The sequence below is a fragment of the Bos taurus genome, chromosome 24 (assembly GCF_002263795.3).
Source record: "Bos taurus isolate L1 Dominette 01449 registration number 42190680 breed Hereford chromosome 24, ARS-UCD2.0, whole genome shotgun sequence".
Lineage (NCBI taxonomy): Eukaryota > Metazoa > Chordata > Mammalia > Artiodactyla > Bovidae > Bos > Bos taurus.
Window position 1 is genome coordinate 12415981 of NC_037351.1, and position 25942 is coordinate 12441922.

At 40.6% G+C, this 25942-nt stretch overlaps 1 pseudogene; it reads right to left on the minus strand.

The window, feature by feature from the left end:
* Nucleotides 1-1236: 1236 nt before the first annotated feature.
* LOC112444149 (serpin B10-like) lies at nucleotides 1237-24840 on the minus strand (annotated as a pseudogene).
* Nucleotides 24841-25942: the final 1102 nt, after the last annotated feature.

Genomic DNA, 25942 nt, shown 5'->3' on the forward strand with positions numbered 1-25942 from the left:
CATTGGCTGGCAGATTCTTTACCACCAGAGCCACCAGGGAAGCCCATATACTCTTTAATTACTGTACTGCTTTTTCCATTAATAGTTTTGTTTTCCCTGGGGGAAAAAGGGAGATTAACAGACCATAATTATTATCTATTGTTCTAAAGTCTGTGATACTTCTAAAAAGACAGGCTATATACATTTGCGCTAAAGGAGAAAAACAAATACCAGGGAATACTTTAAGCCTCATTATTGAAAAAGCCTGATGAGTGCACACACATACATGTGTGTCCAGGATGACTGCAGTTTATTTTGCAATCATTTTTTGTACTAGCATCTACTTTGAGTCTATTTCCCCCTTGAGTTTGTAAGCTTCATGACTCCAGGAGACAGGGGACCAGGGTCCGTCTGTGTTCAGAAGCAGAGTCTTATGCCCCAAATATCAACTAATACAGCACAGATGTCTAGTAACCATTTTTTAAATGAATGACTGCCTGAATGCATCTTCCTAACCTGCAGTTTCTACTATCATCCTTTTTCCTCTTGTTTGTTTGGAAAATATTGTGTTGAATGTTCTTAGACTGTCAGCTTCTGACAGAGTCATTCTGGTCTTCCTTTATCTTGGCTTGGTTTCTAGGCTCCCTGTTCACTTGTTAACCTACTTTTCTTTTGAGTCCACATGATACGTGAGGACTTTTAATGCGACAGAACACAGACACAGGGATTTCTTTTGTTGTTACTTAATGTGAGGTGTTATGGGTAGAGGCAAAACGTTACATGATGATATGATAAAACGTCATATATACTACAGTTTCCCTTCTTTGGAGCTAAAGCAAAGAACCCGGGTCTCCTCTATTGCAGGCAGATTCTTTATCATCTGAGCCAGTAGGGAAGCCCAAAGTATAGGATCTCTTTTTTTTTTAATTCTATGATACCAAACCAAGATTTTATACAGAAAACACGTTTTCTTGTACTATTTTATACACTGTTCATGTCAGATCCATGGTAGATTATATCTTTCACTCAGTACATTAAAATGAAAAAAAGCAACCTAGAATGATACACTTAGTCTCTAAAATTAGAATAAGAGCTGATGAGACGACCAATAAGCCATTGTGTAGGAGCATTTTTAGTAGGAGTTGGAAAAACAAAGGCAATTTTGTGGAGATAAAATTTTACTAAGAATATCTTCTTATACCTGACAATACGCATTTATATAAATTAGAAATTTACTCTTCTAGTTTATAAGATTTTTAAAGCAAAGGTGTTAATGTGACAACTTTTACCCATAATAATTCTAATAAAATTTTTATTTTGGAATGCTTTTAAATTCACATATTAATATCAGTGATATCATTATATCACCTTTATAGAGATTTTTCTTCACAAAATGATGCATGTGAAATATAAATGACAATGGAAATACAGTGACCAGGTAGGTCAAGCATTGGAAGGCATTTGATTGAATAACCGAATTTCTGAAATGTAAATAAAAGTCACATTAAAATAAAATGTTAAAAAAATTAAATTTTCCATTCTCTCTAGCTATATAGGCCTCATAGGATCACTAGAATATATTATTTCAAGATAATTTTGCTAATATTTATGCATAAGAAAGAGTCAGGCTACAAACCGGTTTTATTAGAATTGTGTTTTTGATCATATGTGTATTTTTCACACTAAGATGCTCTTGTTTGATGAGAGAGATGCAGGGTTTAGGGGGAGCAGAATCTCCCATAAAATAGAATGCTGTTGGTTTTGTTGTGCCTGATGAAGAAGAGGAATGGGTGGTCTGCATTGAATTTGATGGAGGGGAGTTTAATTCTTACACTCACTTCACTCCCAGTACCAGCTGCAGCCTCTGCACCTTGTTCATTTACTTCCACAAAAGACTTATGGAAAACATTGGACAGAAATAGGTTTTTCTCTAAGGACATTCCTGAGAAATCAGCTTTGCTCTGGTTAAAGGCATTGCTCATCCCCATACTTCTCAAAGTTGACTTGATATCATAAGTCTCTTCCAGCTTGAACTTGGAAGATTTAACTGCAGGTTGCCCAACTCCATCATGTTTGTGCTAGTCTACTCACTCAGCTTCTCGTAGGTGATCACTGTTTCCAGCTGCAATTTGGAGCCGATGAAGAAAAAGTCAGTAATTTCCAGTTAAGAAATAGAGGTTGAGTGAGACCTCTAGATATTACATAGATGAATTATAATCATTCCTATTACCAAAGGTAATAAAACACACACATTTGGAAGTTTTTTGTTTATAATGAGATCCTTCACACTGTTGACATATTATTTTGCAGATTAATAGTTCTCAGGATATAGGCTTAGTAGATTAGACCTTGAAATGAAAATGCTTCTGTGATAATTTGCAAGACAGCAACTACATACACAAATATATTAATATAAATATACATTTAGATGTCATTGATACAAAAGCATATACTCTAGGACATGTTGTATGCCAGGGAACAAAAAAAAATTATTTTTATTAGTTTTTAACTAGTTTAAAACTAGTTTATTAATTAATAAACTAACTTAATAGCTAATTTATTAAATTAGTTTTATTAACACAGTACACAATCCTTCAAAAACAAAATCTGAAATAAAATAAAATGTCTAAAATCACACCAGTATGAAACTAGTAGCTATAAATCACAGAAAAAAAGAAAGGAAAATCCTTCTATCTTAAGAGTAATAACTTTTTAAATAGTGATTTTGAAGCTGCTTTTTCTCTTGATATTTAAAATTTTGAAACAATAAATATATATGTATATACACATATGTGTACATAGAGAGGCTACAAAGCAATGTTTGATTTTTCAAATAACATGTTTGTTTAAAGCACATGCTTTTGCTACTTCAAAGTTTTCTTGATCCAAATATTGCTATCAAAGACACATATGTAAATGATGTGCATTAAGTGACAATGTTTTCAGGTCAGGAACTTGCATTTTCTAAAAAAAGGCTTATCTTATAATGATGTAACTCTAATAGTTTAATATTCACACTTGGTCTTATTTTTACCATCCTCTCCAGTTTCACAAATTTTATGACACTATCTAGAAATCTTTCTAAACACTAGTAGGGCAGTGGAAGCAGAAATATAAACAATCTGGCACACATGAGAATTATCACAGGGCAAAGACACACAGACCACTTATTGCATGTGAATTGCTCAGAAACGTGGTCTGAGCAAAATCAGGCTTAAGAGATATTTAATTGATGAATAACTTGAATAATAACTTGAAGATGCACTGATAGAGACTATATCTTCTGAAGAATGTTTACTTGATAAAAAAAAAAAAGTGTTCTTTAAACAATATTTTAGACTCTGTTTAATGTTTTTAAATGTATGTCTAAAGCTCACTTAAACATAAAGTTAATGAACTAGGTTCTACCAGAAGGAGGAAAAAGACCTATACTACCTGAAAGATTGTTATGATCAATCTACACAGCTTTGTTACTCATGATAAATATCTCTAACTGTTGTTTGTGTAACTACTTGATGCTAAAGGTTTCTGTAGACTACTTAACCTTCCTGAGGAATAGTAACATCAACCTTACAAAATTTTGTAAAGCTTAAATGATAATGTGAAAATACAGTATCTAGGGCTGAAGGTATGTTGTTTGCCTTCCTGTACAGCAATTAAAGAACTGGGAGATTGTGTCTTTATGTTTTTCCCAGGAGGGATAAACACTAGAACCATCTTCATGTTAAACTGATGTCTTTTTTAAAAAGTTATTTTTCCATGTAAATAAATGTTCCCAGGTGGTGCTAGTGGTAAAGAACCTGCCTGCGAATGCAGGAGACATAAAAGACACAGGTTTGATCCCTGGGTCGGGAAGGTCCTCTGGAGAAGGAAATGGCTACCCATCCCAGTATTCTTGCTTGGAGAATCCCATGGGCAGAGGAGCTTGATGGGTCCATGACACAGAGTCAAACATGACTAAAGCGACTTTGTGTTTGCAAAATAGACACTGACTCACAGAGAAAAAACAAATGTTACCAAAGGGGAGAGGACAAGAGAGAGATATGAACAGACTGATCCCTTTACCTGATCCAGTCCACCAGTGTTTTCTGGCAGTAGTATGAGCAGACTGAGGTCACGGCTCTCATAGTAGAGTTGAAGGCCTATGGCTTGTGGGTTTTCTATGTAAAATACTCAAAGTTTTTCTTTCATGGACATCATTTGCACTGGTTTGCTTGTAATCTGTAGAATGTATGCAGCAAAATCACTGGGGAGGTCTCTCACCAAATTCTTAATTCTTTAGCAACATTGAGTCAAAGATGGTGATCCTCTGCCAAAAGCTGAATAAAATTATCCAAACCTTGCTTTCTGGAAATATGTGTTCTACTGGATAACATCATCAATAAATGACGTGGGAGTTTCTTTCTCTGGCAGTATTATGCCATCCTCTGTGAATCACAGCAAGCTGGATTCTACCAAACACTTAAGAGTATGTAATTTTATGCAAACTATGCAAATGCCAATGATTCAGAAACTAAGTTGCATTTCAGATTCAAACATTTGAGACAGTCTTTTAATATCATAAAACTGAAATTCACTTAAGAGAATGAAAACACAAGCAATAAACTAGGAGCTAAGAATTGCAAAACACATGTTTGATAAAGTACCGTTATCCGAAATTTGTGAAGAATTCTTAAAACTCAACAGTGGTAAAGCAATGAACCCTACTTAAAAAATAGGCAAAAGATCTGAACTGATACCTCACCAAAGGAAGACCTACAGCGTAAGAAAAGATGTTCAATCCTATGTGCTGAGGGAATTGCAAATTAAAAGAGAAGATACCACTCCACAGCTAATAGAATGGCTAAAAATTCAAAACCCGGATGACACAAACCTCTAGTGAAGGTGGAACTGACATTCTCTGCCAGTGAGAATGTAAAGTGGAAGTCGCACCAGATGGCAGTGCAGTGATTTCTTACAAGGCTAAACACGACCTTACCACGTGATCCAGCAACTGTGCGCTTGGGTGGTCACCAAAATGAGTTAACATGTTCACACAAAATTTTGCACACAAATGCTTATAGCAGCTTTAGTGTAACTACCGAAAGCTGGAAAGAACCAAAATGCCCTTCAGAAAGATGAATGGATAAACAAACTCTTACATCCATACAATGGGAGATTATTCAGCAATAAAGTGAAATGACCTATCAAGCCACAAAAAGGCATGGAGGAAGTTTAAGTACGTATTGCTAAGTGGAAGAAGGTGGTCCAAGAAGACTGCATACTTTGAGATTCCAATTAGATGGCATTCTGAAAAAGGCAAAACTATAGAGACAGTACAAAGATCAGCAGTTGCCAGAGACTTAGAGGGAGGGATGAATGTGTTGAGTACAGGGCATTTTTAGGACAATGAAATTATTTTGTTTGATACTGTAATGGTGGATACATGACATTATGAAATGTTAGTAAAGCCAATGGTAAACGAAAGTAAAACCCTACAGTTCAGACATTGTAGACTTGTTATTTATCCACTCTATGTGGAGCTAAATGTCAATCACAAAGTCCTACCTTTCTGCTAAGGTAGTGGCCATGTGACCAGGGCTGTTCGTTCAGGATGCTTGTGATGAAATGATTGTCTCAAGGATAAGCGTATGAGTGGGACCAACCAGAGTCTTCTTTGGGAGCATTCTGTTAGAGCTAGCAGCCAAGACTCTCTGTATTAATAGCAGAGTTGTGAAGCTAGAATACAGGGCAGTCATATTCCCTTGTTATATGGATAAATTCCATCTTTAATATTAGAGAATGAGAGCAATAATAATGGGTCAAGGGTAGAGGCAGAGAGAACAGATTATGTTTGAGACTCTAGAGGTCCCACTCCTGGTTCCTCTTGGTTGCTTTGATGTTGTTTAGTCTCTTATTCATGTCCAACTCTTTTGCGAAACCATGAACTGTAGCCCGCCAATGTCTTCTGTCCATGGGATTTTCCAGGCAAGAATACTGAAGTGGGTTGCCATTTTCTTCTCCAGGGGATCTTCTCGACCAGGGTATCGAACCCACACCTCCCACATTGGCAGGTGGGTTCTTTACCACTGTGCCATCAAGGAAGCTCTTGAGCTAACACTAAAATAATTCTCATGTCACTGGAGCTAGTTTGGAATGCTTTCCTATCACCTGCAGCTGAAAATTCCTAGTGATTTTATTAAGCCAAGTAACTATCCAGCTTATTTCTAGTTAGCCTGTTGGATTATAAATTCAGTCCCTTCTCTATCCTTACACCACTGATTATCTGAAAACTGCCTATTGCACACAACCATATGGTTAGAATAATATGTCCTCAGCAGCACTGTTTAAGTGAGATCATCCACCCAGGGCTAAAATGTTTGCACAAACTTTGGCCAGTCAGTTCCTTACCTAGGAATTTGGAATGTGACCTATCAAACTGATCTCTAGAATGGAGGTTAGACTTCAGATTGAGAGAAAAAGGATGGGAGAAACAGAGTTGAAAAGATAGAGAATCACTTCAGTTCAGTTCAGCCGCTCAGTTGGGTCCAACTCTTTGCATCCCCATGGACCACAGCACGCCAGGCCTCCCTGTCCATCACCAACTCCCAGAGTTTACTCAAACCCATGTCCACTGAGTCGGTGATGCCATCCAACCATCTCATCCTCTGTTGTCCCCTTCTCCTCCTGCCCTCAATCTTTCCCAGCATCAGAGTCTTTTCAAATGAGTCAGCTCTTCGCATCAGGTGGCCAAGGTATTGATAGAGAATGAACCCTGACAATGTTTGAATACTTGTTTCCACTCAAGTCCCAAGACCCAGCCCTTGGGTGTGTCTGTGACCTTCCGTTAACCTCCCTTGTTACTGAAGTAAATTCCTACTAGAAAAACAAGTGTTCTGTGTGCCAGCCCAGAGGGAAACCTTAAAGAAAGAGATGAGCTTTTACAATGTTTTCTATTTATTTTTCTTCTGGAAAAGTAAGAGTTTGGTATAAGATAGTGCAGTACTTCTGTCTGGAAAATCCCATGGACGGAGGAGCCTGGTAGGCTGCAGTCCATGGGGTCGCTAGGAGTCGGACATGACTGAGTGACTTCACTTTCACTTTTCACTTTCATGCATTGGAGGAGGAAATGGCAACCCACTCCAGTGTTCTTGCCTGGAGGATCCCAGGGACGGGGGAGCCTGGTGGGCTGCCGTCTATGGGGTCACACAGAGTCGGACACGACTGAAGCGACTTAGCAGCAGCAGCAGTGCTAGTTTAGTAGAACAAGAACAGAACTAGTAAGTGAAGAGCGTGGAATCTTGGTTCTGGCAGCCTTCTCACTGAAGCACAGCTCTAGTCACTTGGGGCTTCGCCACTGGCTCAGCGGTAGAGCATCCGCCTGCCACTGCAGGAGACCCAGGTTCGATCCTTGGGTCGGGAAGATCCCCTGGAGGAGGAAATGGCTACCCACTCCAGTATTCTTGCTTGGAAAATCCCATAGAAAGGGGAGCCTGGTGGGCTACAGTCACAAAGTCTTTGTAGGGTCACAAACAGCGATTAACACATGCACACACACAAACAGTGGACATTTAAAGGTTGCTTCCTCTATTGACTCGGGAAACTGTAATGCAACCAAAATAAATAAAATTGAAATGAATCTAGTCACTTAGCCACACTGCATTTCTAACCTGGGAAATGAATGCAGTAAATGCCTCACCTACACTACTACCATAGTCGCAGCAAGGGGTGAGTGATAAAATATGTGCGTGGTTTATCTTCAGAGAATTAAATAATGAAAGGGTAATGTCCAGATTACTGGGGACATGGGATGAAACTGGGGCTTTTAGGCCAGTCGTCCCTGCCCGAGTAAAGAGCCACAGTTTACAGGAACATATATTCAGATAGAACGAATTTAAAATAGAATTTCATTTACAATATCTTATAAAATGCATATTGGTTACTAACAGGCTCCTACCTTGTTTATTTTGAAAGACTTTTCTGTGGCATTTTGGAATAAGAATTGATGTTCCCAGACTCCTTTAAAGTAAAGGGCATTCACCAGAACCATTCTGGTTGTAGGATCCACAGCATCATCAGGTAGGAGATTCAGGATTTTTCCTACAGGAGCAAAGGGACAGATTCCAAATGATACAGTTACATCGTGGTGAAATGCCACACTTATAAAACTGATGATTATGAAATACTATTAAATGGAACATACTCACAAGAATCCAAACTAGGAAGTCAGTATTGATAGAATATTTAGATTTCTTCTTCTAAATTTTTTTTTTTTTTTTTTGTAGACCATTTTTAAAGTTCTTACTGAATTTGTTACAATACCGCTTCTGTCTTATGTTTTGTTTTTTTGGCCACAAGTCATGTGAGATCTTAGCTCCCCAACCAGGGATCAAACCCATACCTCATGTTTTGGAAGGCAAGATCCCAGCCCCACTAGACTGCCAGGGGCATCCCCTGTTTAAATTTCATCTGTTGTTTCAATGCTGCTAGGTCACTTCAGTCGTGTCTGACTCTGTGGGACCCCATAGACGGCCTCCTACCAGGCTCCCCTGTTCCTGGGATTCTCCAGGAAGAACACTGGAGTGGGTTGCCATTTCCTTTTCCAATGCATGAAAGTGAAAAATAAAAGAGAAGTCACTCAGTCGTGTCCGACTCTTAGCGACCTCATAGACTGCAGCCTACAGGCTCCTCCATCCATGGGATTTTCCAGGCAAGAGTACTGGAGTGGGGTGCCATTGCCTTCTCCAATGAAAGGCAATAGTGTCCTTTTTTTCTAGACCAGAAATCAATCCAAGGACTCCGGTTGCATTTAGCTTTCATTTCCTCTTAATCTTCTTTAATCTGAGGCAGTTCCTCATTCATTCTTTGTCTTTCATGACCTTGATACTTTTGAAAAACAAAATTGTAGAATGCGTAATTCTTGGTTCAGATTTGTCTGATGCTGCCTCAAGATAATACTTAGGTTATGCATTTGGGAAAGAATATTACTCTTGTGGGCTGAATTTTGTCCTCCCCAAAAGATACATTCATTCTTAACCCCCAGTCCCTGTAAATGTGGTCTTATTTCAAAATAGGGTCTTTGCAGGTAGAATCAAGTTAAAATGAAGTCATACTGGATTAGGTTGGGGCTATAATTCAATGACTGCGTCCTTATAAAAGAAGGGAAATTCAGAACAGACACATGGACTGTTAAAACACAGAGACAAAGGAGAGCAAAAGAAGAAAGCCATGTATCAACAGAGGTAGAGATCAGAGAGATGCTTCTATAAGCCAAGGTTTGCCAGCAACCATGAGCGACTAGAAGAGAGGCATGGAATGGCTTCTTTCCTAAAACTTTCCAAAGGAGTAGAAGCCTGGCGTGCCACAGTTCATGGGGTTGTGAAGAGTCAGACACAACTTAGCGACTGAACAGCAACAGAGCCATGTTAACACCTTAATTTCAGAAGTGCAGCCTCCAGAATTGTGTTGTTGCATTGTTTCACACTAAGTCGTGTCTGACTCTTTGCAACCCCATGGACTGTAGCCCGCCAGGCTCCTGTGCCCATGCAATTTCCCAGGCAAGAATACCGGAGTGAGTTGTCATTCCTTCTTCAAGGGATCATTCCAACCCAGGGATGAAACCTGCATCTCCTGCATCCCCTGCATTGGTAGGCAGATTCTTTACCACTGAGCCACTAGGAAAGCACCAGAACTATCAGAGGCTATATTTCCATTGGTTTAAATCACACAGTTTGTGGTCATCTGCTATGGCAGCCCTCGGATTTATGGCACATTTCTATCATCATAGGGAGATCTGGACAGCTCTGTGATCTGGTGAAATGGATTCTGTCATGCTCATTGAGTGCATCAGCCTATATGGGGAAGATGGCAAGACACTTACACAAACCAATCTTATGAGCATGACAGTTTCTCTCTATTCAGCTCTGAAAGGCTTTGCTGGGGTGAAAGATAGCACATGGGTCGTTCCCTGCCTTCCTGTCTGTAAGGCCCCCTCCTGTCTTCCAGAGAACCATGAAGGCAGAGGGCAGGAATTTGAGAGCTGAGATTTAGTTCAGCTCTGGCACTATAATTGCTTCCATTTCTAGTGGAAAGAACCTGCTTGTCAATGCAGGTAGAAATAAGAGACATGGATTCGATCTCTGTATCAGGAAGATTCAGGGCATGGCAACCCACTCCAGTATTCTTGCCTGGAGGAGCCCACGAACCAAGGAGCCTGGTGAGCTGTAGTCAATAGGGTTGCAAAGAGTCGGACATGACTGAAGTGACTTAGCACAGCTACTATGCTGAGTCTGTGTTGTGTATTTCAATGTGCTTTTGCCTGTACAATCACGTTTGTTTCACATATGAACTGGAACAATGCAAATAGTTTCTTTCTGTAAATACAGGCTAATCTATAATTCTCAAACCAGGCTCACATTTGGATAAATCCAAATCAGGCATAAGTTAGGGAAAACAGTCACTCCTGCCTCAGCATGGCTTATGAGTCACTAGTTCAATGAAAAAAAGAACTGAGAATTTAGAGCTGCCAGCTTCCTCAATTCACTTCAATAAACATTAATGTTCGGAGCAACTACCATAAGCGAGGCTGTTATGTGTTAGTGATTCAAAGCAGAAACTTTTGAAAAAGGTAGTAATATTGCACTTGAGTCTTTGAATCTAGTGGGAGAGGTAGAGACTTCAATGAACAACTGAACAATTGTTAATTTTAGGAGCAACACGGTGTCAAGGTAAAGGTTCCCAAAGGGGCTTTGAGAGCAAGTAGGAAGGCTCTTATCCCTGAGGGAGGCCCTGAGTTGTTATCCAGTGGCCATGAAGGGGCTAGGAGTGGCAGAAGATGGGACAGTTTCAGACTGTGGGGACACAGGAGCAGGTGTGTGGGGTCGTGAGGTAGCACAGGAATCTTCCAGGATTCTGTGCCACTTAGAATTCCTGAGCATTAATTTTGAGTCAGAGAATGACAAGAGTTGAAGTAGAGAGACAGGAAAGATCTCTGAGGTAACGCTGAGCTTCTATGTCAGTTTAGGAAGTTAGGATTCATCTTTTGTTACAAGTCCAAGCAATTGACTATCTTGGTTTGTCCGGGACTGAGACTTTCAGATACTAAAGTCAGGAAATCCCCAGGCAAGCTAAGGCAAAATTGTCACCAGAGCATAAAGTGTATCATGTTCCCAAGCTTGGGATATTAGTGGAATTGATGTGCGAGCAGCAGCAGTGCAGTGCTGGAGCAGCGAGCAGCCAAGAGGAGATACCACACATCCAAGCCTTGTCTAACTCAATGAAACTATTAGCCATTCTCTGTAGGGCCACCCAAAACAGACGGGTCATGATGGATAATTCTGACAAAATGTAGTCCACTGGAGAAGGGAATGGCAAATCACTTCAGTATTCTTGCCTTGAGAACCCCTTGAACAGTATAAAAAGGCAAAACAATATCACATTGAAAGATGAATTCCCCAGGTTGGTAGGTGCCCAATATGCTACTGGAGATCAGTGGAGAAGTAACTCCAGGAAGAATGAAGAAGTGGAGCCAAAGCAAAAACAACACCCAGTTGTGGATGTGACTGGTGATGGAAGCAAGGTCCGATGTTGTAAAGAGCAATACTGCATAGGAACCTGGAATGTTAGGTCCATGAATCAGGGCAAATTGGAAGTGGTCAAACAGGGGTTTGACCTGAGTACAAGAGTGAACGTTGACATTTTAGGAATCAGTGAGCTAAAATGGACTGGAATGGATGAATTTAACTCAGATGACCATCATATCTACTACTGCGGGCAAGAATCCTTTAGAAGAAATGGAGTACCCATCATAGTCAACAAAAGAGTCTGAGATGCAGTACTTGGATGCAATCTCAAAAATGACAGAATGATCTCTCTTTGGTTCCAAGGCAAACCATTCAATATCACAGTAATCCAAGTCTATGCCCCGACCAGTAATGCTGAAGAAGCTGAAGTTGAATAGGTCTATGAAGACCTACAAGACCTTCTAGAACTAACACCCCCAAAAGATATCTTTTTCATTATAGGGGACTGAAATGCAAAAGTAGGAAGTTAAGAAACACCTGGAGTAACAGGCAAATTTGGCCTTGGAATACAGAATGAAGAAGGACAAAGGCTAATAGAGTTTTGCCAAGAGAACGCACTGGTCATAGCAAACACCCTCTTCCAACAACACAAGAGAAGATGTTACACATGGTAACATTCAGATGGTCAATACTGAAATCAGATTGATTATATTCCTTGCAGCCAAAGATGGAGAAGCTCTATACAGTCAGCAAAAACAAGACCAGGAGCTGACTGTGGCTCAGATCATGAACTCCTTATTGCCAAATTCAGACTTAAACTGCAGAAAGTAGGGAAAACCACTAGACCATTCAGGTATGACCTAAATCAAACCCCTTATGATTATACAGTGGAAGTGACAAATAGATTTAAGGGACTAGATCTGATAGAGTACCTGATGAACTATGGAATGAGGTTTGTGACATTGTACAGGAGACAGGGATCAAGACCATCCCCGTGGAAAAGAAATGCAAAAAAGCAAAATGGCTGTCTGGGGAGGCCTTACAAATAGCTGTGAAAAGAAGAGAAGCGAAAAGCAAAGGAGAAAAGGGAAGATATAAGCATCTGAATGCAGACTTCCAAAGAATAGCAAGGAGAGATAAGAAAGCCTTCCTCAGCGATCAATGCAAAGAAGTAGAGGGAAACAACACAATGGGAAAGACTAGAGATCTCTTCAAGAAAATTAGAGATACCAAGGGAACATTTCATGCAAAGATGGGCTCGATAAAGGACAGAAATGCTATGGACCTAAAAGAAGGCGAAGATATTAAGAAGTGGCAAGAATATACAGCGGAACTATATGAAAAAGATCTTCATGACCCAGATAACCACAATGGTGTGATCACTGACCTAGAGCCAGACATCCTGGAATGTGAAGTCAAGTGGGCCTTAGAAAGCATCACTATGAACAAAGTTAGTGGAGGTGATAGAATTCCAATTGAGCTATTTCAAATCCTGAAAGATGATGCTGTGGAAGTGCTGCACTCAATATGCCAGCAAATTTGAAAAACTCAGCAGTGGCCATAGGACTGGAAAAGGTCAGTTTTCATTCCAATCCCAAAGAAAGGCAATGCCAAAGAATGCTCAAACTACCGCTCAATTGCACTTATCTCACACGCTAGCAAAGTAATGCTCAAAATTCTCCAAGCCAGGCTTCAGCAATACATGAGCCATGAACTTACAGATGTTCAAGCTGGCTTTAGAAAAGGCAGAGGAACCAGAGATCAAATTGCCAACATCCACTGGATCATCAAAAAAGCAAGAGAGTTCCAGAAAAACATGTACTTCTGCCTTATGGACTATGGCAAAACCATTGTCTGTGTGAAATCACAATAAACTGGAAAATTCTGAAAGAGATGGGAATACCAGACCACCTGACCTGCCTCCTGAGAAACCTATATTCAGGTCAGGAAGCAACAGTTATAACTGGACAGGAAAAAACAGACTGGTTCCAAATAGGAAAAGGAGTACATCAAGGCTGTATATTGTCACCCTGCTTATTTAACTTATATGCAGAGTACATAATGAGAAACGCTGGGCTGGAAGAAGCCCAAGCTGGAATCAAGATTGCCGGAAGAAATATCAATAACCTCAGATATGCAGATGACACCACCCTTATGGCAGAAAGTGAAGAGGAACTAAAAAGCCTCTTGATGAAAGTGAAAGTGGAGAGTGAAAAAGTTGGCTTAAAGCTCAACATTCAGAAAACGAAGATCATGGCGTCTGGTCCCATCACTTCATGGCAAATAGATGGGGAAACTGAAAACAGTGTCAGACTTTATTTTTGGGGGCTCCAAAATCACTGCAGATTGTGATTGTAGCCATGAAATTAAAAGATGCTTACTCCTTGGAAGGTAAGTTATGACCAACCTAGATAGCATATTCAAAAGTAGAGATATTAATTTGCCAACAAAGTTCCATCTAGTCAAGGCTATGGTTTTTCCTGTGGTCATGTATGCATGTGCGAGTTGGACTATAAAGAATGCTGAGTGCCAAAGAATTGATGGTTTTGAACTGTGGTGCTGGAGAAGACTCTTGAGAGTCCCTTGGACTGCAAGGAGATCCAACCAGTCCATTCTGAAGGAGACCAGTCCTGGGTGTTCATTGGAAGGACTGATACTGAGGCCGAAACTCCAATACTTTGGCCATTTCATGCCAAATGAGTTGACTCATTGTAAAAGACCCTGATTCTGGGAGGGATTGGGGGCAGGAGGAGAAGGGGACGACAGAGGATGAGATGGCTGGATGGCAGCACTGACTCGATGGACGTGATTCTGAGTGAACTCCAGGAGTTGGTGATGGACAGGGAGGCCTGGTGTGCTGCGATTCATGGGGTCGCAAAGAGTCGGACACGACTGAGCAACTGAACTGAACTTTACTGAGACAATTCATTAATTTCGAACTGAAGCTGTTAACATTTAAGTAGCATTGAAATAAAACAAGAGTAAGCAACATCCAGCAATACATTTATATGAAATGGACCCAAATTGGAATTATCTAAGATTAAATCTATCACATTCATAGTTAAACCTTTTCATAATTAGCCTATTATTAACTAGTTGTGAACTAGGATATTTCTGTGAACCAAAATTGTGTTATTACTCTTTTTAAGCCATGAAGTATCTTGTAAATTACAAGACTAAGGAGATATTCTCAGTCCAAACTGACAGACTATGTACCCTGCCTCTCTCATTCAGGATTATTATCTGTCCCATTTCTACATTTGTCATGGAGGCCACCCTCTTGGGTGGAAATTCTGTCACTTGGTCTTTATGTTGCTGTATGATATAGAGCTGAATTTATTTGCTTCTATTTTTATTTAAAACACACACATTTATGTTTACACATGCAGAGATACATATATATATGGCCATTAGATTATATGTTTTGCTATATAAGGTCTTCTTTGGTGGTTCAGATGGTAAAGAATCTGCCTGCAATGCAGGAGACATGGGCTTGACCCCTGGGTTGGGAAGATCCCCTGGAGGAGGGCATGGCAACCCACTCCAGTATTCTTGTCTGGAGAATTCCATGGACAGAGGAGCCTGGTGGGCTGCAGTCCCTGGGGGTCGCAAAAAGTCAGACACTAATGAGTGGCTTTCACTTTTGCTTTGATATATAAGGCTATGCCCATACACACGCTGTGATTTGAGAATGCTTACATCAAATTAATAACTGCTTATACAATAATACTGTTCTGCTATTTTAATTCTCTTCATGGATTCATTAGATTTGTCCAGACAAGCAGGGACTGAACAAAGTAACAACCAAACAAAGCATGAGGAACAGAATTCACCTGATTTTTCTATTTGTGTCTTTTAAAATCATTTATTATTTTATTTATTTATTGTTGGTTGCACTGGGGCTTTGCTGCTTTGCAGGGGCATTCAGGCTTTCTGTAGTTGAGGTGACTGGGTGCTACTCTCTAAGTGGGGTTTCCCTTATTTTGGAGTCTAGACTCTCGACTCACAGGCTACAGTAGTTGCCCTGCAGCCTGTGGGATCTTCCCTGAGAAACTGTGTCCCCTACATGGAAAGGCAGATTCTTAACCACTGGACCACCAAAGAAGTCCTCTATTTGTGTTTTTAAGAAAATCCTTCTAAGATTAGAAAGATGATGACTAACGCTATCCAAGTATGAGCCATGACTTTCTTGAAATATTTTAATAATCAAAATAATTTTTTTTAAACATTGAACCAAACTTGATAACCTCGTCCCTACAACCGATTTTGCCAGAGAACAGGCATTCTTAAATGGTTTTCCTAGAAACAGCTGTCAGTTGATTCACTCTCTCAGACTTATTTTTTAAGGTCTGGAAAATTTGTGTGTCTTTTATTTTGGAAGACATGATTGTAAAATGTGGATTATTTGGGTTTCAGGAGAGGAATGAAAGTGAAAGCAAAAAAAAAAAAAAAAAAAGAAACATTTCATTTTAAGACATAGAGGATAGTTGATCTTTCTTACTCACCTAGGCCATTTGGGCTGCAGTGGTTGGTCCCTTTGGTGCCTAAATACACCATGGCCAAGGAAGCTGAGATGCCCCAGGGAGAAAAGAAGATATTTTTACCCTCAGCAGATTCAGCTAGCTTTTTGCCAAACTCCAGAACAAATTGGTTGACAGATTTTGCTATAGAGTCTATTGGGAAGATATAAGAAAAGTAAAGCAGTTAAAGATCGTGTTAATAATCCTTTCCATTTATTTTATTTTTGTACATGGATTTTTTGGCTTACACAATTATCTTTTTTATCACACTTCATTGAAATGACAAAAGAATGTATTATCCAATGTAAAATCTATATGGGGCTTCCCCAGTGGCTCAATGGTAAACAATTGGCCTGCCAATGCAAGACACATGGGTTCAATCCTTGGAGCAGGAAGATCCCCCAGAGAAGGAAATGTCAACCTATTCCAGAATTCTTGCCTGGGAAATCCTGTGGACAGAGGAGTCTGGTGGGCTACAGTCCATGGGTCACAAAGAGTTGGATACAATTTAGCATCTAAACACCAACGACAATAATCTGTATATCTTTTATCCATACTCTCATAAGAACTGAATGAACATAATTCCAATATTATTTTAATATTAGAAAACTGGAGTCTAGAGAGTTTAAGAGAACTCCCTCAAATTCTACAGCTGATACTCCTGAGAGAACACCTGGATCCTGGTCAGTTAGTGGCTCCCTGTTGAAAATGCCAGAATATAAATGGTAATGGAATCAGCCAAGTGCTTCTTTTTAATACAACACATACCTGCTGACTTTACCAGTAAATGAGGAATAGTTATACACCTTTTTGACTTTGTACTTTTTCTCACTTATCTTTTACCCCCTGTTTTTATACTTTTTAACCTTGTTTATTTGTTTACACTTTGATGAGTGATATCCTGGTTCCTGGAGAGCCTTTATCCTCCTTTACAAGAAGGTGAAACCAACCCAACTTTGCTGCAGATCTTTTCCTCTGGAAGCTTTTTCTGAACTTGGCGGTTCACAGGAGCATGTCTGCCACCAAAGTCCCATAACGTAAATTTCACCACTTGCTTGGCACTCATCACACTGCTAGTTCTGTTTTTATATATTTATATCTTTTCAACTCTAAGATAAGTTCCCTGAGAGCAAAATTTTCTTAATCTTCTTTGTGCATCAACTAGCACCCAGCTCAGGACTTTGCACAAAATGGAAACTTACAAATACTTATTTTTTATTTAGAGTGTTATAGTTTGGGTTCTAGTCACCATTTTTTAAAATCTATTTAAACCTGAAAATTTTCACAGCTTATAATGCTTACAGAGAAGTAGAGAAGAAATGCTTATAGAGAAGTAGAGAAGTCAATACTCTCTTGTATTTATTCTCACTCACCGAGTCTCCCTGAAACCAATCTTAATGAACAGAGGAATTCAAGCTTTCTCATATTTTTAAAATATTGTATTCAGCTTCTAAATTTCACTTTTAATCACTCTGATATTTTCTTTTAAGTTTTTTAAGACTGGATCGCTATCAAAGAAATAATGAGTTCAAACCATTATCATTTTATAGCCAAATAATTTCTCAAACTGATTAATTTAAAATAAGCCAGATTCCTAGGTCTAGAGATTCCCATTATGGCCACTATTGTGTAGAACTTGGTCTTGCACTGATATCATCTGGCCTGCTGAGAAACCTAGAATGAGAACTTTAGAAAAGTCAGGAGATCGTTCTAGTTAAATGGTTGAATCAAGGAAGAGACATGCACAGACAAAGTCTTGATTTTATCATGACTTAACAGTGAAAACTGGTGAAACCTCTCCTAGTCATAGGCTTACCCTTAACCGAACAGCTTCTCAGCCCTTAAATCATCTCTAGTTGATGATACAGAAGCATCATCATCACCTACTTATTGCAGAAGCTGATGATAATTCTAGGCTAACACATTTTAATAAAAAGAGCAACAACTCTAGTTTTGTAATAACTCTATGCCCTCAAAAAATGTTTGAAATTTACAAAGTATCAAAATGAATATAAGCACTTTCTCCTGACAGATCCAGTGCCATCTTGGAGATAAGCTCCCTGTTTTCTTTATAGCTATGTCCATTTAAATGATGCTTTGTTTACTGCCTATAGATTAAGCTTTATCTTTTATTTTTAAGCTTTTTTTATTTGGCTATACTGGGTCTTATATGTGGCATGTAGGGTCTTTGGTTGAGGCATGTGGGATCTAGTTCCTTGAACAGGCATCAAATTCAAGTCCTCTGCTTTGGGAGCAGGGAGTCTTAGCCACTAGACCACCAGGAAAGTCCCCTAAGCTTTATTTTTTAAGAACTTATGAATTTTTTCATATGGAAAATGCTTGGCTCCATGGCCAAAGCATAATCACCTTGAAGGAAAGAGGAGAAACTACTATTTTAGGGCTGAGGACTTATATCTTTCTACTTATGATTTATGATTATTCTAGAGTTTAGATACTTGTAACAAATCCCTGAAAATGATAATTCTTTCTGATGAGAGTTAATTTCTTGTGGAAAATTAATAGCCAGTTATCTTCAGCTTCATTAACTCTCTTGTTAATATCATCATTAGTATATCAGATGCAGCCCAGAACATACAAGAAGAACAATTCTTGCCTTTAAAAAAAGTACTGAAGTGCTAAGCCAGTAGTGAAAAGTGCTTTCTGAAAGATGCAAAATTTGGGGATGAAATTCTCATGAAATAATTTATCCATTCAAGGGATGGAGAGTGATCTTTTCAGGGGAAATTATAAGTAAAGACTAATGTCTAGGTCAGAAGTCAAATATTCCCTTTTCAAAATGCTTGCTCTTCTGCAGTTTTCAAGAGGTATATAGATATATCAGTATGCATGCTCAGTTGCCCAGACTGACTCTTTCTGACCCCATGGATTGTAGTCCACCAGGCTCCTCTGTGCATGGAATTTTCCAGACAAGAATACTGCAGTGGGTTGCCATTTCCTACTCCATGTATCAGTATCAGTTCAGTTCAGTTCAGTCACTGAGTCAGGTCCAACTCTTTGTAACCCCACGGACTGCAGCACACCAGGCTTTCCTGTCCATCACCGGCTCCTGGAGCTTACTGAAACTCATGTCCATAGAGTTGGTGATGCCATTCAACCATCTCATCCTCTTGTCCCCTTCTCTTGCCTTCAGTCTTTCCGATCATTAGGGTCTTTCCCAATGAGTCGATTCTTCGCATCATGTGGCCAAAGTATTGGAGTTTCAGCTTCAGCATCAGTCCTTCCAATGAACATTCAGCACTGATTTTCTTTACAGTCCAGGAAACTCTCTAGGCCAGGATACTGGAGTGGGTAGCCATTCCCTTCTCCAGGGGATCTTCCCAAACCAGGAATCAAACCTAGGTCTCCTGCATTGCAGACAGATTCTTTTACCAACTGAGCTATCAGGGAAGCCCATATATCAGTATCAGTTCAGTTCAGTTCAGTCACTCAGTCGTGTCTGACTCTTTGCGACGCCATGAATCATAGCACACCAGGCCTCCCTGTCCATCACCAACTCCTGGAGTTCACTCAGACTCACGTCCATCGAGTCAGTGATGCCATCCAGCCATCTCATTCTCTGTCGTCCCCTTCTCCTCCTGCCCCCAAACCCTCCCAGCATCAGAGTCTTTTCCAATGAGTCAGCTCTTTGCATGAGGTGGCCAAAGTACTGGAGTTTCAGCTTTAGCATCACTCCTTCCAAAGAAATCCCAGGGCTGATCTCCTTCAGAACGGACTGGTTGGATCTCCTTGCAGTCCAAGGGACTCACAAGAGTCTTCTCCAACACCACAGTTCAAAAGCACCAATTCTTTGGCGCTCAGGCTTTTTCACAGTCCAACTCTCACATCCATACATGACCACAGGAAAAACCATAGCCTGACTAGACGGACCTTTGTTGGCAAAGTAATGTCTCTGCTTTTGAATATGCTATCTAGGTTGGTCATAACTTTCCTTCCAAGGAGTAAGCATCTTTTAATTTCATGGCTGCAGTCACCCACAATCTGCAGTGATTTTGGAGCCCCGAAAAATAAAGTCTGACACTGTTTCCACTGTTTCCCCATCTATTTCCCATGAAGTGATGGGACCAGATGCCATGATCTTCGTTTTCTGAATGTTGAGCTTTAAGCCAACTTTTTCACTCTCCTCTTTCACTTTTATCAAGAGGCTTTTTAGTTCCTCTTCACTTTCTGCCATAAGGGTGGTGTCATCTGCATATCTGAGGTTATTGATATTTCTCCCGGCAATCTTGATTCCAGCTTGCGCCTATTCCAGTCCAGCGTTTCTCATGATGTACTCTGCATATAAGTTAAATAAGCAGGGTGACAATATACAGCCTTGAAGTACTCCTTTTCCTATTTGGAACCAGTCTGTTGTTCCATGTCCAGTTCTAACTGTTGTTTTCTGACCTGCATACAGATTTCTCAAGAGGCAGGTCAGGTGGTCTGGTATTCCCATCTCTTTCAGAATTGTCCACAGTTTATTGTGATCCACACAGTCAAAGGCTTTGGCATAGTCAATAAAGCAGAAGTAGATGTTTCTCTGGAACTCTCTTGCTTTTTCCATGATCCAGCGGATGTTGGCAATTTGATCTCTGGTTCCTCTGCCTTTTCTAAAACCAGCTTGAACATCAGGAAGTTCACGGTTCATGTATTGCTGAAGCCTGGCTTGGAGAATTTTGAGCATGACTTTACTAGCATGTGAGATGAGTACAATTGTGTGGTAGTTTGAGCATTCTTTGGCATTGCCTTTCTTTGGGATTGGAATGAAGACTTACCTTTTCCAGTCCTGTGGCCACCACTGAGTTTTCCAAATTTGTTGGCATATTGAATGCAGCACTTTCACAGCATCATCTTTCAGGATCTGAAATACCTCAACTGGAATTCCATCACCTCCACTACCTTTGTTAGTAGTGATGCTTTCTAAGGCCCACTTGACTTGACATTCCAGGATATCTGGCTCTAGGTCAGTGATCACACCATCGTGATTATCTGGGTCATGAAGATCTTTTTTGTATAGTTCTTCTGTGTATTCTTGCCACCTCTTCTTAATATCTTCTGCTTCTTTTAGGTCCATACCATTTCTGTCCTTTATCGAGCCCATCTTTGCATGAAATGTTCCCTTGGTATCTCTAATTTTCTTGAAGAGATCTCTAGCCTTTCCCATTATGTTGTTTTCCTCTACTTCTTTGCATTGATCACTGAGGAAGGCTTTCTTATCTCTCCTTGCTATTCTTTGGAACTCTGCATTCAGATGCTTATATTTTTCCTTTTCTCCTTTGCTTTTTGCTTCTCTTCTTCTCACAGCTATTTGTAAGGCCTCCTCAGACAGCCATTTTGCTTTTTTGCATTTTTTTCCATGGGGATGGTCTTGATCCCTGTCTCCTGTACAATGTCAAGAACCTCATTCCATAGTTCATCAGGCACTCTATCTATCAGATCTAGGCCCTTAAATCTATTTCTCACTTCCACTGCATAATCATAAGGGATCTGATTTAGGTCATACCTGAATGGTCTAGTGGTTTTCCCTACTTTCTTCAATTTAAGTCTGAATTTGGTAATAAGGAGTTAATGATCTGAGCCACAGTCAGCTCCCAGTCCTGTTTTTGTTGACTGTATAGAGCTTCTCCATCTTTGGCTGCAAAGAACATAATCAATCTGATTTCGGTGTTGACCATCTGTAGAGTGATGCCCATGTGTAGAGTCTTCTCTTGTGTTGTTGGAAGAGGGTGTTTGCTATGACCAGTGCATTTTCTTGGCAAAACTCTATTAGTCTTTGCCCTGCTTCATTCCGTACTCCAAGGCCAAATTTGCCTGTTACTCCAGGTGTTTCTTGACTTCCTATTTTTGCATTCCAGTCCCCTATAATGAAAAGGACACCTTTTTTGGGTGTTAGTTCTAAAAGGTCTTGTAGGTCTTCATAGAACCGTTCAACTTCAGCTTCTTCAGCATTACTGGTTGGGGCATAGACTTGGATTACTGTGATATTGAATGGTTTGCCTTGGAAATGAACAGAGTTCATTCTGTCGTTTTTGAGATTGCATCCAAGTACTGCATTTCGTACTCTTTTGTTGACCATGATGGCTACTCCATTTCTTCTGAGGGATTCCTGCCTGCAGTAGTAGATATAACGGTCATCTGAGTTAAATTCACCCATTCCAGTCCATTTGAGTTCGCTGATTCCTAGAATGTCGACGTTCACTCTTGCCATCTCTTGTTTGACCACTTCCAATTTGCCTTGATTCATGGACCTGACATTCCAGGTTCCTCTGCAATATTACTCTTTACAGCATCAGACCTTGCTTCTCTCACCAGTCACATCCACAGCTGGGTATTGTTTTTGCTTTGGCTCCATCCCTTCATTCTTTCTGGAGTTATTTCTCCACTGATCTCCAGTAGCATATTGGGCACCCACTGACCTGGGGAGTTCCTCTTTCAGTATCCTACCATTTTGCCTTTTCATACTGTTCATGGGGTTCTCAAGGCAAGAATACTGAAGTGGTTTGCCATTCCCTTCTCCGGTGGACCACATTCTGTCAGATCTCTCCATCATGACCTGCCCATCTTGGGTTGCCCCACGGGCATGGCTTAGTTTCATTGAGTTAGACAAGGCTGTAGTCCTAGTGTGATTAGATTGACTAGTTTTTTGTAAGTATGGTTTCAGTGTGTCTGCCCTCTGATGCCCTCTTGCAACACCTACTGTCTTACTTGGGTTTCTCTTACCTTGGCCGTGGGGTATCTCTTCACGGCTGCTCCAGCAAAGTGCAGCCCCTGCTCCTTACCTTGGACGAGGGGTATCTCCTCAACGCCGCCCTTCCTGACCTTCAACGTGGGATAGCTCCTCTAGGCCCTCTTGGGCCCACGCAGCCACCGCTCCTTGGACGTGGGGTTGGTTCTACCGCCACCGCCCCTGGCCTCGGGCATGGGGGCGTGGGGTAGCTCCTCCCGGCTGACACCCCTGACCTCGGACATGGGGTAGCTCCTCTCGGCCGTCGCCCCTGACCTCGGACGCGGGGTAGCTCCTCTTGGCTGCTGCCCCTGATCTCAGACTTGGGTAGCTCTTCTCAGCCGTTCCTACGCCGTTGCAGCCGCTGCCCCTGACCTCGGACGTGGGGTAATTCCTCTTGGCCGCGCTTAAGTTTGCCGGTCGCAGCCGCCCGCACTGTACATATACAGTATGTATACACACCTATAAATAAACACATTTATGTAAAATCTCAATCTGTAAAGGGGCTTAACTAAAGAAATATGGAAATAAGAAAAGGATAGTGGCATTCATCAAAATGTCTCGTCATAGATACACATATTCCCAACAAATCAGAATTGGAAAGAATCTTCCATTCCTTCTAATCAAATTGCCTCATTTTATCTGCTAGGAAGCTAAGGCCCAGAGAGGTTAAATGTGCTGATTAAAATGCATAGTCATCTAAGAGCTATCATCACAATCCCAGGCTCTGGAACCTAAATGCAAATGCTTTTGTCACTATATTTTCTTGCCTTTAAGGTTTTATGGTAAAAGGGAGGGATTGGGTGATGAAAGAGGATAAGCAGGAGGAGGTAAAAAGGAAGGATGATGGTGAGCTGGAGGAGGGAGCAGGAAGGACTCTCGTCCCCTTTTCCATGAGAGGATATTTAAGGCCTCCTGACTTTCTGACAGTGCTAATACTGCCTACCTGGTGGAGCCATGCATATCAGAAAATAACCTCTCCACACTCCCAGCACTTCTAAGTTTACCTAAAGCCATTTCTGTGGGAATTAATAGTCTGGCAGGGTTTCTGATAAGCATGTAGTGTAAGGTTAGGGGCTTAGATTATTCTATGAAAGAGGGGAAAGCTAATGGCCCCTGGAATGGTGGCCAAGACTTGAAGCTGGGTAGGAGTAGGGGATAAAGAGTCAGATCAATAGTTCCCTACACAAATGAGTGAGATCAAGTTTATGTTGCCATGTCCAATCTTTTGAAGGGGTAGAAGGGTTTTGGTTCAATCATTCTGAGACTATCCTATTTCTTTTCGCCCCTGTTGACAGATACAAAGGTTGCAAATCCAAAAATGTGACTGGAGAAAACATCATTCATGGTTTAACAATTCATGGTAAAACCATCTCTCTCACATCTTTGGAAATGAAGGTGCTCTCCTGCTTAGCCTTTTTCCAGCACAATCTTTGAACCAGTTCAGGGTTAAATCTCTCAGACTTGCACAGAATTCTTGGGGGATGGCCTTCAACTATCATTTCTGTTCTGTGGAAGTCTTGATAACTTGTTATTTAGCTAAGCACTTCAATGAAGAAAGAAAACATAAATAAATATTTTTAAACAGAGACATATTTACAACACCTTGTTTTCTTCCACTGGAGCAGAATTGGCAGTGGGTTCCTTTAGTAAGAGATTGTGGCTGAGTTAATTAACTATGAACTGTAGGAGTAATTTTTAGCAATTTTAACACTACCCTTTTCTTAGCCCCACCCTCTGATTCACTTTTACAAGCCCACACACTCTTCCTTTCAAGTTTATCTTGGCCAGAAGCTCAGATAAAAAGAAAGATAGATAAGGTTTTGCTTCAATTACTTAATTGCCCACATTTTCCATGTCTGTCTGCATATAGAGCCTGGAATTATGACGAATTGTAACTCACACATTCCCGGCTTCATGTTTTCTCTAGTCTGCCAACTGGCAGCGATTCGTGGCTTCCCCAGGATATTTTTTTTTCCTACAAAAACAGAAAGTTTTAAATTAGTAGAATAATTAAGAGCAATGATATGGAGATTATTATAGGTAAACTGTTTGCTGTTAAATTGCTCACAAGTTACTACGTGAAGTATCCAGGAAATGTTTCTGTTCTTCTCATTTGGGTGCTGGTGTCGACCCCCAAGCACAACTCCAATTAGTTTATGTCCATTGTCCCCACTCCAGAGACATGGGGTCTGGATGGGTGTTTTAGATGCAGTTACTGGGTCTGGTAAAAAAAAAAAAAAAAAACCCTGCCAGGCAATGCAGAAGACACAGTTTTGATCCCTGGGACAGGAGGATCTCAAGGCTTCCCAGGCAGCACTAGTGGTAAAGAACCCCGCCTCCCAGTGCAAGAGACCTAAGAGATATTGGTTCAATCCCTGGGTCTGACCCCCTGGAGGAGGGCATGGGAAGATCCTCTGGAGAAGGGCATGGCAACCCATTCCAGCATTCTTGCCTGGAGAATCCCATGGACAGAGAAGCCTGGTCAGTAGGGCTGGTCGCAGTCAATAGGGCTGCCAAAAGTTGGACACAACTGAAGCGACTTAGCACACACATGCACACACACACTCATGCATCGTATGGAGGCTCCAGATCGAGGGATTGTCCGTCTTGACTGCCAGTGGTTCACTAGAGTGTGACTCAGGCTGTATCAGTGCATAGATCTAGTTATTTGCATTACATTCAATGTATCCATATTGGTTTGGGGGGGAATCAGACAAGAAATTATTTCACCTTCTCTAAAACCACAGACTAAGTTTTACTCATGTTTTCCCACAAAACTTCTCCAGATTCCTTTCTCACTTACCTCTTGTTTAAAATCTTTAGGGACTTTCCTGGCAGTTTGCTGTTTAAGACTCTGCACTTCCACTGCAGGGGGCATGGGTTCAATCTGTGATCAGGGAACAAAGGTCCCAGAGGCTGCACTGCACAGCCAAAAATAGATAAATAATAAAATGAAATCTTTATATATTGATATACTAGCTTGTAGGAGACAGGAAGAATAAAAGAAAAGCAGGCCCCAGCAAGGGCCATAAAAGACATTTATAATTATTGATTAAACTGGATGCTATAAGGCACGAGACTCTTGGAATAAGTTTAGAGGGAACAGTTCATAATCTTGAAAACAAGATATGATCCTGGAGTCAGAAAACCGACCCCAGACTGTTTCTCAACTGGCGTCTCAGAGTCACATGTTTTAAATTTCTGGTGGAAAAATAGAT